This window comes from Populus trichocarpa, chromosome 5 (genome assembly GCF_000002775.5).
Source record: "Populus trichocarpa isolate Nisqually-1 chromosome 5, P.trichocarpa_v4.1, whole genome shotgun sequence".
NCBI classification, from domain to species: Eukaryota; Viridiplantae; Streptophyta; class Magnoliopsida; order Malpighiales; family Salicaceae; genus Populus; species Populus trichocarpa.
Genome location: NC_037289.2, coordinates 13,799,666 through 13,812,134, shown reverse-complemented (window position 1 = coordinate 13,812,134; position 12,469 = coordinate 13,799,666). Strand labels below are relative to the sequence as shown.

Here is a 12,469-nt window from a genome sequence, read left to right as displayed (position 1 = left end):
ATCCTTGGGCTGAGCTAACAAAATAAAAGGAAAGCCCATAAGTTGTAAGTCTTTATCTGCAGTGAAAAGAGAAGAAGAAAAGAAAACATTATAAGTCTGATACAAGACTTATTTATAGGTTATAATATTGCCCAATAATCCTAAGAACTAAAGGAGAAGTTGTCGCCCCTTTGATTTCCAAGTTAGAATAGGATTCTAATATGAGCCTCGTATTTATCCTTCTTTTAGAATAAAAAGGATGTTGCCTTTAATGTTCCACTTTGCCACCTCTTGGTATCCTTCCAATACTAGGAAACACAATTAAGTTGCTGAATTATTCTCCTTACAAAACAAGGAGACAATGTCGGCCATTACGTGTTTTCTAAGTCAGCTTGGATTCCTTTGTTTCATTTGCTGTGTTTTCTCCTCACATGATGAGGAAATAAAATAAAAATAATAAATTCTAATATTTATAGGAAATAATTAATGTTCCCACACATAATAGGATCCAAAACTAGTTAGGAATCCACAAAACACATGGAAACATCATATAACAAGGCTGGCCGAAATTGATACAAAATTGGCAGCCTTGTTATCGAAACCTCATGGACCAAATAAGGGTGGATTGAGCCCCTCTTACACATAGATTAAATGTACTAAGGCCTCCTCTTGATGCTCCAAAAGATCCCTAAGTTCAGCCTTGGCCGAAACTTGCATAACCAGCTCATTCAATGCTTTCTTCAATGTCTTTGTTTTCAAGCCTTGGCCCATTTGGAACGTGTAATGGGTTCTTGGTGTTCATGATATGGGTAAGCCTATAAACACTAGTAAGGACCCATTACATGTTCCAAATGGGCCAATGACTCAATCCAAGAAAAATGTATTGAATATATTAGTTTTAAAGGCCGCCAAGTCAAATTTGAAGGGTCCATTGAAGTATCAAGAGGAGGTCTTAGTACATCTTATCCATGTGCAAGAGGGGTCCAATCCAACCTTATTTGAGCTATGAGGTTTCAACAACAAGGCTGCTAATTTTTCAAATTTTAGATAATGAAATGATGCGAACCTCGTGATCACGCAACCCACAATCAAGATTGAGATCTGATCCCGGAAAGCAGAAATAGGTCTGATAGGAGTGTGACACAATGGAAACTTGCCCCAAGGCACCAACACTATTGGATTGAGTAGAATGACGCCACGAAGTCAGTTAATCTTCGATAAATCAGATTCAGTTCGTTCAAGAACTGAAGAATGCAAGAATCACTCTCACACGTTAAAACTGAAAAATTCAGAAGTAATTATCATCCAAGCTGCTGAAATTTTGGCTTACATGAGTTTAAATAGTTCTTGAAAAGTTAACCCTAATGGACCCCTTATGTAGACTTAAATGAGGTCCACTCAAAACTGACCCAAAACCCTAAACTAAAAGGCCCATAACTTAATCCAAACAAGCTTTGGATCCTAACTGAAAAAAAATATTAATTAAGCCCAAATAAGCCTTGGGCTGTAGCTAACAAAATAAAACAAAGCCCATAATATTAAATCCATGTTCTGTCATGACAAGAAGAGAAGGAAGTAAAATATTATAGAACTGATTCAAGGCTTATTTATAGCCTTCCATACAACCCCTTAATCCTAGAAACAAAAGGAAAAGGTAGCCACCCATGTTGTTTCCAAGTTGTAGAAGGATTCTTTTGTTTCCTTTGCTGTCCTCACCTCATGGCCCAAATAAGGTTGTGTTGGACCCCTCTTGCACATTCATAAGATGTACTAGGGTCTCCTCTTGATACTCTAATGGACCTTTCAATTCTGACTTGGTTGAAACATTCAAAACCAATGCATTCAATGCCTCTTTCAATGCCTTTGTCTTGGACCGAGTCATTGGACCATTTGGAACATGTAATGGGTCCTTGCTGGTGTTTCTGGGCTAGTCCACATCATCCCCTCTCTCCTCGAAAGGATTCGACCTCGAATCAAAATCTGTGTCAAACAACGTAGGATCATCAACATTAAAGGTAGCACTAACACCATACTCACCTGGAAGGTCAATTTTGTATGTGTTGTCATTGATTCTCTCTAAAACTTGAAATGGACCATCACCACGAGGCTGTAATTTTGATTTCCTTTGGTTAGGAAATCGTTCCTTATGCATGTGCACCCAAACCCAATTACCGGGTTGGAAAACAACCAGTTTACGTCTCTTATTTGCTTTAGAAGCGTAAAGTATGTTCTTTTTCTCTTTTTGCAGGCGAACTCCCTCATGGAGTTGTCTCACCATCTTTGCCTTCTTTTCACCATCTAAACTTACCTTTTCTTCAAAAGGCAATGGAATTAAGTCCATAGGAGTCAGTGGATTAAAACCATAAACAATTTTAAATGGAGAAAAACCAGTTGTCGAATGCACAGTCCTATTATAAGCAAACTCAACAAAAGGCAAACATTCTTCCCAACTCTTTAAATTCTTTTGAATTATAACACGCACAAGTTGGGATAATGTTCTATTCACTTCCTCAGTTTGTCCATCTGTTTGAGGATGACATGTTGTCGAAAATAAGAGTTTAGTTCCCAACATTCCCCATAAGGTCTTCCAAAAGTAGCTAAGGAACTTAACATCACGATCTGACACTATACTCTTAGGAATGCCATGCAAACGTACAGTCTCCCTAAAAAACAAGTCTGCGATATGAGATGCATCATCCGTTTTATTGCATGCAATGAAATGCGCCATTTTAGAAAACCTATCAACCACAACAAAAATAGAGTCTCTACCTTTCTTTGACCTAGGTAAACCTAAAACAAAGTCCATAGAGATATCTACCCAACGTTCAGTAGGCACAGGTAATGGTGTATATAGTCCATGCGGTTGTACTCTAGATTTTGCCTTTCTACAAGCAATGCACTGTTCACAAATTCGTTGCACATCTCTTTTCATCTTTGGCCAATAAAAATGCTCATGCAATACATCCAAGGTTTTCGCAACCCCAAAGTGACCCATTAAACCACCCCCATGTGCTTCACGAACAAGCAATTCACGCAAAGAACTAGCAGGAACACACAATCTATTCTCTTTGAACAAATAACCATCCATCAAATAAAACTTACCAAAAGCCGATTGTCCACATGCATTATAAATCTCGGCAAAGTCAGAATCATTATCACACAATTCCTTCACATATTCAAAGCCTAGCAATCTAGTATTCATTGTATGTAAAAGAACATACCTGCGCGAAAGTGCATCAGCTACGATGTTCTCTTTGCCTTGCTTATACTTGATTACGTAAGGAAAAGTTTCAATGAATTCAACCCATTTTGCATGCCTCCTATTCAACTTACCTTGTCCTTTCAGATGTTTCAAGGACTCATGATCCGAATGGATTACGAACTCTTTTGGCCACAAGTAATGTTGTCATGTCTCAAGTGCTCTTACCAATTCATAGAGTTCTTTGTCTTAAGTGGGATAGTTCAAGGTCGCTTCACTTAAATTCTCACTAAAATATGCAATAGGTCTCCGATCCTGCATCAAAACAACACCTATTCCCATTCCAGATGCATCTCATTCTATTTCAAATGCTTTCGTAAAGTCAGGTAAAGCCAAAACAGGTGCAGAACATAATTTATCTTTTAAAAGAATAAAAGCCAATTCTTGTTCCTCCCCCCATTTAAACCCAACTGACTTTTTAACAACTTCATTCAAGGGTGCAGCTATTGTACTGAAATCTTTCACAAAACGCCTATAAAAACTAGCTAACCCATGAAAATTCCTTACCTCACTTACCGATTTGGGTGTAGGCCAATCCCGGATGGCCTTAACTTTCTCCTCATCCATCTTGATACCCTGTGCAGTTACAACATAGCCAAGAAACACAATTTTCTCCATGCAAAAGGCACACTTTATAAGATTAGCATACAATTTCTCATTACGCAACACACTAAGTTACGCAAATGATCAAGATGCTTAGTTAAGTTCTTGCTATAGATCAGAATGTCATCAAAATACACAACCACAAACTTACCTATGAATGCACGCAACACATGATTCATTAAACGCATAAACGTACTAGGTGCATTTGTAAGTCCAAACGACATTACTAACCATTCATATAAATCATGCTTAGTCTTAAATGTTATTTTCCACTTATCACCTTCTTTCATTCTAATTTGATGGTACTCACTTTTCAAGTCTATTTTAGAGAAAATACAGGATTCATGTAACTCATCTAACATGTCATCAAGCCTAGGAATAGGGTGTCTATATTTTACTGTTATGTTGTTGATGGCTCGGCAATCAACACACATCCTCCATGTTCCATCCTTCTTAGGCACAAGTAGCACGGGTACAGCACACGGGCTCATACTCTCACGAATGTAGCCCTTTTCCATCAGCTCATCAACTTGCCTTTGAAGCTCCTTCGTCTCCTCGGGATTGCTTCTATAGGCTGGTCGGTTAGGAATTGAAGCTCCGGGTACGAAATCAATCCGATGCTCTTTCCCCCTCAATGGTGGTAATCCGCTAGGAGTATCGTCGGGGAACAATTCATCAAACTCCTGCAACAAAGCAATAGCAACACTAGGCACAATATGATCAAGATCATTAGTATTAAAGTAAGCCTCTTTGTACACAAGTAAAATCATTGGCTTGTTAGTGAAAAATGCAGATCTGACCTCACCCTCTCTAGCATAAAAATTGGGTTGTTTCTTTAGTTTTTCCACACAATTCTCATCACCCTTACTGACTTTCTTCACTCCTCTTGTCTTACCTCCACTCTCGGCCAGATTTGGGTGTTTTTGAGTTGTGGTCGAATGGTTTGATTTGTTTGGAGTGTTGGCTGAATATTTGTTTGTGTTTGGATGGGTGGCCGAATGGGTTGTAGTGGTTTGAGTTCTAGCCGAATCTGATGGTCTTCTCTCCCCTTGTTCCTCACCTTGATTTTCTCTCCCCATCGCCTCATGCTCACTTTTTAGCTTTATTTGATCATCATACACCTGTTTGGGTGTAAGAGGTACAAGAGTGATGGTTTTACCATCTTTTACAATGGTATACCTATTTTTAACCCCATCATGAATTGTCTTCCTATCATATTGCCATGGCCTCCCCAAAAAGATGTGACTTGCTTGCATTGGTACCACGTTGCACAGAACTTCATCAACATATTTCCTAATCGAAAATGGAACCACAACCTGTTTAGTCACTTTCACTTCACCACTATCATTCAGCCATTGCAATCTATATGGTTTAGCATGCTTAACAGTACACAAATTCAGTTTACTAACAAGGGTGGTACTACAAACATTAACACAGCTTCCACTATCTATAATTAAACCACACACCTTGCTTTGTACATAACAACGCGTATGGAAGATGTTCTCCCTTTGTTGATTAATTTCATCTTCCTTTACCTGAACCTGAAGTGTTCGTCTTATAACCAAGGACTCCCTAACTAGTAATGCTAACTCATCCCCATCACTATCCTCCAATGGTGGCATGCCTTCACAATTAGATCTGTGACTTTCAGATTCCATATCACCATTATCTCTAATCATCATGATTCTCTTGTTTGGACACTCTGAAGCATAATGTCCATGTCATTAACACCTGAAACATTTAACATCACGGGTACGTTTAGGCTGAGTTTCAGATTTACCTTTGGCATCAGTAGGAACATCAACTTTAGCCTTTGGTGGTTCAGTTCTAGAAGGAACAAAGGATTTTGGCCGGACAGTACCCTCTCTCTTTAGATTCGGCTTCCAAGATGATGAAGAGCCCGAATTAAACGTTGGCCGAGCATGTCCCTTCCGAAGTTGTCTCTCCACCTTCGTAGCCATGTGAACCATGTCCTCTAGCTCCACATAGTGTTGTAGCTCAACCACATTGGAAATGTCCCGATTTAACCCATTAAGAAATCTAGCCATGGTGGCTTCTCTATCCTCAACAACATTGACCCGAATCATTGCTATCTCCATCTCTTTGTGATATTCATCTACTGTCTTATAACCTTGATTCAGACCTTGGAGCTTCAGATATAAGTCTCTGTAATAGTGGATTGGCATAAATTGTCTCCTCATTAAGACTTTCATCTCCCCCCAAGTCTGAACGGGTCGCTCCCCATTCCTCCTCCTACTGATTACAATTTGATCCCACCAAATCAATGCATACTCTGTAAACTCAATTATCACCAATTTCACCTTCTTTTGTTCAGAATAGCTATGGCAATCAAAAATCCAATCTACAAAGCTTTTTCTCCCACTCCAAATAAGCCTCGGGATCGTTTTTACCTTGAAAGTTAGGAATTTTCAGTTTAATGGTGTCTAAGTCCTCATCCATATCTTGATAAGTGCCCATGCCATGAAAATTCACATTCCTCCTAGCCATGTTCGATCCAGACATGATTCCTTGGCTAGCAGATGCAAAATCATAGTCATCTTCACCCGCATCTGCGTTTTCGTCAACAAACTCTTCAAAATCAGATCTGACATTCCGTATGGCCATACGGACCGTATTTCCTCGCCGATCAGCCCCACTATTCTATTGCTTTATTGAATTCACCTCATCTTTCATATCCTTGTACGTTCTAGACAACAACTCAAGTTGTTGGCCTATGGCTCGCAATTGGAAAGCTACGTCAGCAGCGTTTTGTGTAGCTGATTCGTTGTTTTCAGACATTCTTTGAATCTGCAAAATTTGGTTAGTAGCACAAAATATATCCTCACACCTCTCATGTATCACACAAAAAAAAATCAAGGCTTTTCACTCTAATAAGCTCACTACGCCTTTTATTTTTTTTGGTAAGTTGACGTATGTATTAAAAGAAGAAGATACAAACATTATAAGGGGCATACCCCAGATTTACAATGATAACAGAAACATAAAACAATAGATGGCTACAGGCTAGCCACCGACCATAAAACTAAAACCTCACTAGATTCGTTAGGGAAACCAAAACAACCAGCTAACTAACAAATTAAGAATCTATGGTATTCACCCTCCAAGCTCGTTGGATCCTTTTGTTTTCATTTGTTGGTACGACATTCCTCATCAAATCAAGCTTATCACGAATGATGCATTCGATTCGATTTGCATTCCGTTCTTGCCATACATGATACACTATAGCTGCGAAACTCAGTTTACGAGAAAAATTGACGAAACTCTTGCCATGCCAAGATACAGTGGCCCATCGAATCCATTCATCCCAGCCTTTTGTCATTCTTGGAATGTCGCATCTGTCACAAACATCCCACCAGATCGCTTTAGTATAGGAGCATTCAAAGAACAAGTGGTTGTGATCCTCATTGTTGCGGAGACAGAGTGAGCATCTATTGGGACCATGTATACCAAACCGATGAAGTTTATCTTGAGTTGTGAGTTTCTGTTGGACAGCCATCCATAGAAGAAGTGAATGTCTTGGAATAGCATTCTTGAACCACACAATGTCATGCCATTCAACCATCTGACGATGACGTCTTAGTTGTTCCCAAGCTACTTTGACCGAGAATCTGTGATTTGGCGAATCCAACCAAACTATCTCATCCTTTTGCCCCGTCTTAGGATTAGAATTGGAAGGAATAGCTTCTATAATGGGGTGCCAGCCAATAGCTTGGGTGGTAGGAGTTTTCCATTCTGAGTTCTGAATTAGCACATTCACCTTCGCGTTCTTGGCCATACCTGAATCATAGATGAATCTTTCCCCGTAAGAATCCGCGAGTGGGCTGTGAGGATGCCCAATTATCAAACCATAGAGAGGTTGTCATTCCATCTCCTATGATGTACTTCATCTTCGGCCATGCTAAGGATCTGAGCTTTAGAATCTTTCCCCAAGCCCAAGAGCAATTCTGTGGCGTCTTGATTGTCCAGAAATTCCTACCTCGCAATAGATTGGATCTGATCCAAGTAGACCATATTGAGCCATCTGAGTCATTGCACAGGTTCCAAATGTGTTTCAACAAAGCAATCTTGTTCCATTCTGTTATCCTTTTTATTCCTAGCCCCCCCTCCTTTTTTGGAAGACATACCTGATCCCAAGCCACTTTAGCCCCAGTAGTTCTCATATCTGAACCTGACCAAAGAAAGGATTTCATAATTTGCTCCACATTTTTAATTACTTGCCCAGGTAAGAGAAAGAGAGATGCCCAATAGACCTGTATGGAAAATAAGACTGAATTAATCAATTGTACCCGTCCTGCATACGAGAGTGTTCTACAAGTCCAATGTCGAACTTTAGAGGTGATTCGATCCACGAGGCCCTTACAATAAATAGCCTTTAGTCTGGACGAGAGAAGAGGTACTCCCAAATATTTCATAGGGAGCTCCCCCTCTCTAAACACAAGAATATGAATAATTGATGGAAAGAGTGCTCAACAGCAGCTCCCGGTTAAATCGATAGGCCGAAAGCTGATTTAGACAAAAAGATTTTTGGTTGGGAGGGATACATGTTCCCGTCCCAACGGAGTGATTGATGGAATCGAACAGATTCGGTTGGGTCGACCTTCTATATTACCTAGTTGCCCATCTATCCCTCGTCTGGGGCCACTACCCCCAATTAAAAGTTTCTCCCGGTCTGGCTAGAGCAATGGTCTAACAACTTCGTCTGATAAGGTGGTGAAATCTCACTTACGAAGCGGCAAAAGTAATCAACATCTTTCAAACTTCAAACAAAGGCTTACTAATAATGGAAATGCCTGATATCCAATCTTTCTGGTTCAAAGAATGGGCTCGTAGTGGTTTGATTTTGCATATCTGAAATGCAAAGGGGAAGAAAGACTACTGATTTTGCTAAAGAACTAGCTTGCCCCTGACTAAAGGCTGGGAGATTATCTAGCTATTTAGACTTTCTTCTTTTGTTTGTGCATCTTTCCCATGCTTTGGTAATAGTTCTCTATAGAGAACTATAGCAAGCTCTCCTGCTCCTGTTTCTGGATTCCTCTGCTCTTGATGAATGGAATGACCCCAACTGCTGCTATCGTTGTTCCCTCTCAGCATTTAACACACCGCTCAAGAAGATGTCACTTTTGTTTGGATTTGGATACAGACCTGATAGATCTTGAAACTTTGTGAGCACAGTTCTGATCATACGAATTGAGTTTACATCCCCGTTGCTAAAAATCATCAAGTCATCAGCAAAACAAAGATGAGAAATTTTGTCCTTCTTGCATCTCCAGTGGAACTTGAATTCTTGGTTGGCACTCATCTTGCAGAATAGCCCCGAAAGGATTTCCATACATAGGACAAACAAATATGGGGACAATGGATCCCCTTGTCTCAGCCCTCTTCCCCCTTGAAAGTAACCTGCAAGCTCACCATTGACGTTGATAGAGAATTGACATGATGTAACACAAACCATGATCCAATCAATGACTGTTCTAGGGAATCCCATTTTTATTAACATAGCGTCAACAAAATCCCACCGCACCGAGTCATAAGCCTTCATCAGATCAACTCTCATAGCACAACGAGCAGGTCCCGTAGATTTATGATAGCCTTTCATTAGTTCCTGAGACAAAAGAATGTTATCACTGATTCTCCGTCCTGAGATAAAAGCAGTCTGATATGGACCAACTAAGGATGGCAAAACAACTTTGATTCTCCTAGCTAGAATCTTAGCGATGCATTTGTACACTGTATTGCAGCAAGATATAGGACGAAAATCTGTCAACCTTGTAGGATTAACAACTTTAGGAATAAGGGAAATGGATGTAGCATTCATTTCTTTAAGCATTCTACGAGTCTGAAAGAAGGATCTAACAGCGTTGATTACATCTTCCCCAACTATGTGCCACATTCTTTTAAAGAAACCTGCGTTGAAGCCATCCGGACCAGGGGCTTTGTTGTTCTTCAAACTAAACATAGCATGCTTAATCTCCTCCCTTGTTACATCTTGTGCGAGTACATGCTGTTGCGTTGAAGACAGTTTCAAGTTAATTGCCGATTCCATCACTTCCTCGTTCAGAACCCTAGGCATCTGATTCTCACTACGCCTTTTACCTCACAACTTGCTTTCTTTTAGTTCTTTAGGAACTGAAATCAACAAATCAAAGTCAGTAGCCTTCGCAGCGCACTATAATTATAATTTTCAGACTCAAGAATCAATAAATATACTGAAAACAAAGCAAACAAAACTACGATTATGATTTTACGAGTAGCAATGCAAATTCGTACGAATTGTGGACGAAACGAAGACACGAAATAAAACAAAAGCGAATATTAGCGAAAACAGTTACTTGACTCCTAGATATCCCAAATATAATAGAAACAAAAAGATTTGGACAAAACTAAACAGTAAGGATCACATTTTGAAACTTGACGCAAATCTAACCTGTTATGCAATTTTTACGTAACAGAATTGAAACCCAGACCAAACGATCTCTAAATGACCTAAATTCAATATTTAGCATTATAATACTAAAAAAACAACAAATATCAATTTTTATAAGTCGTTATTTTATGTCTAGGTACCCAAACCCCTTATATGATCAGTTTGGGGCAGAATTGAACCCCCAATTAAAACCTCCAGAAGCTGAAATCAAAATAAGCTCAAATTTAATATATGGTGCGATCGCATCCCCAATACATAGAATATGAAGTTTCAATTTATTCTAAGGTGTTTTGCTTATGGTTCACAAAGAGTAGTGTTTCTGCGGCAGAATTGAGCCTCGAATTAAAACCTCAAGCAAACAATATCAGAATAAGCCCAAATTTGACATATGATGCGATCTCACCCCCAATAGACTGAATATGAAGTTTCAATTGATTCCGAGGTGGTTTGCTTATGGTTTACCAAGAGTTGTGATTGTGCGGCAAAAATTGAATGATCCTTCAAATTTTAACTAATCCCTATCTCGCATTCTTTTTAATATACTGATATGATTAGAGACAGTAACAAGATGAAATATAACCTTTTTTTTTTTTGCTTAGATGACGCAGACACGAAGAACAAGAAGATGGACGCAAACACTGAAAAACTTAAAGGAACACTAAAAAAACAAAAATAACAGAAGGATATGACCTTGTTTCGGAGCCTAGCTCTAATACCAACTGACTCGAACCTCGTGATCACGTGGTCACACAACCCACAATCAAGATTGAGATCTGATCCCGGAAAGCCGAAATAGGTCTGATAGGAATGTGACACAATGGAAACCTGCCCCAAGGCACCAACACTATTGGATTGAGTAGAATGACGCCACGAAGCCGGTTAATCTTTGATAAATCAGATTCAGTTCGTTCAAGAACAGAAGAATGCAAGAATCACTCTCACACGTTAAAACTGAAAAATTCAGAAGTAATTATCATCAAAGCTGCTGAAATTTTAGCTTACATGAGTTTAAATAGTTCTTGAAAAGTTAACCCTAATGAACACCTTATCTGGACTTAAATGAGGTCCACTCAAAACTGACCCAAAACCCTAAACTAAAAAGCCCATAACTTAATCCAAACAAGCCTTGGATCTTAACTGAAAACAAAGTATTAATTAAGCCCAAACAAGCCTTGGGTTGTAGCTAACAAAATAAAACAAAGCCCATAATATTAAATCCATGTTCTGTCATGAGAAGAAGAGAAGGAAGTAACATATTATAGAACTGATTCAAGGCTTATTTATAGCCTTCCATGCAACCCCTTAATCCTAGAAACAAAAGGAAAAGGTAGCCACCCATGTTGTTTCCAAGTTGTAGAAGGATTCTTTTGTTTCCTTTGTTGTCCTCACCTCATGGCCCAAATAAGGTTGTGTTGGACCCCTCTTGCACATGGATAAGATGTACTAGGGTCTCCTCTTGATACTCTAATGGACCTTTGAATTCTGACTTGGTTGAAACATTCAAAAGCAATGCATTCAATGCCTCTTTCAATGCCTTTGTCTTGGACCGAGTCATTGGACCATTTGGAACATGTAATGGGTCCTTGCTGGTGTTTCTGGGCTGGTCCACATCATGAAATCTGTGTTAATGATTGTAGTACCACCTTTGTTAGTAAATTGAATTTGGATGCTATTAGGATCTGAAAAAAACCGGAGGTTCTTTGTATTCCTCGGAAACCCCCACCCACATCACCATTCAATATTTCTTGGCCCACTATTGGCCAAACTACTTGGGCGCTAGGCCCAATGTGAGTAGGATCGCTTAGCCATGCTTCATAATTGTGAGGTACAAAGGGAGAGAAGATTCGGCCAGAACCCAAAACACCACTATAACCCATTTGGCCACACATCCAAACAAAAACAAATATTTGGCCAACACTCCAGACAAATCAGACCACCATTCAGCCACTACTAAAAAACACCCAAATATAGTCGAGAGTGGAGGTATGACAAGAGGGGTGAAGTCAAGAAGGGTGATGAGAATTGTGTGAAAAAACTAAAGAAACAAACTAATTTTTATGCTAGAAAGGGTGAGGTCAAATCTGTAATTTTTACTAACAAGCCAATCATTTTACTTGTGTACAAAGAGGTTGGACCATTTGGACCTTTCAATTCTGACTTGGTTGAAACATTCAAAACTAATG

General features: G+C 39.4%; 1 pseudogene; it reads right to left on the bottom strand.

Annotated features, from left to right (window-relative positions):
• Positions 1 to 615: 615 nt before the first annotated feature.
• Positions 616 to 12,469, bottom strand: part of LOC127905361 (uncharacterized) — a 63,554-nt pseudogene continuing 51,700 nt past the window's right edge.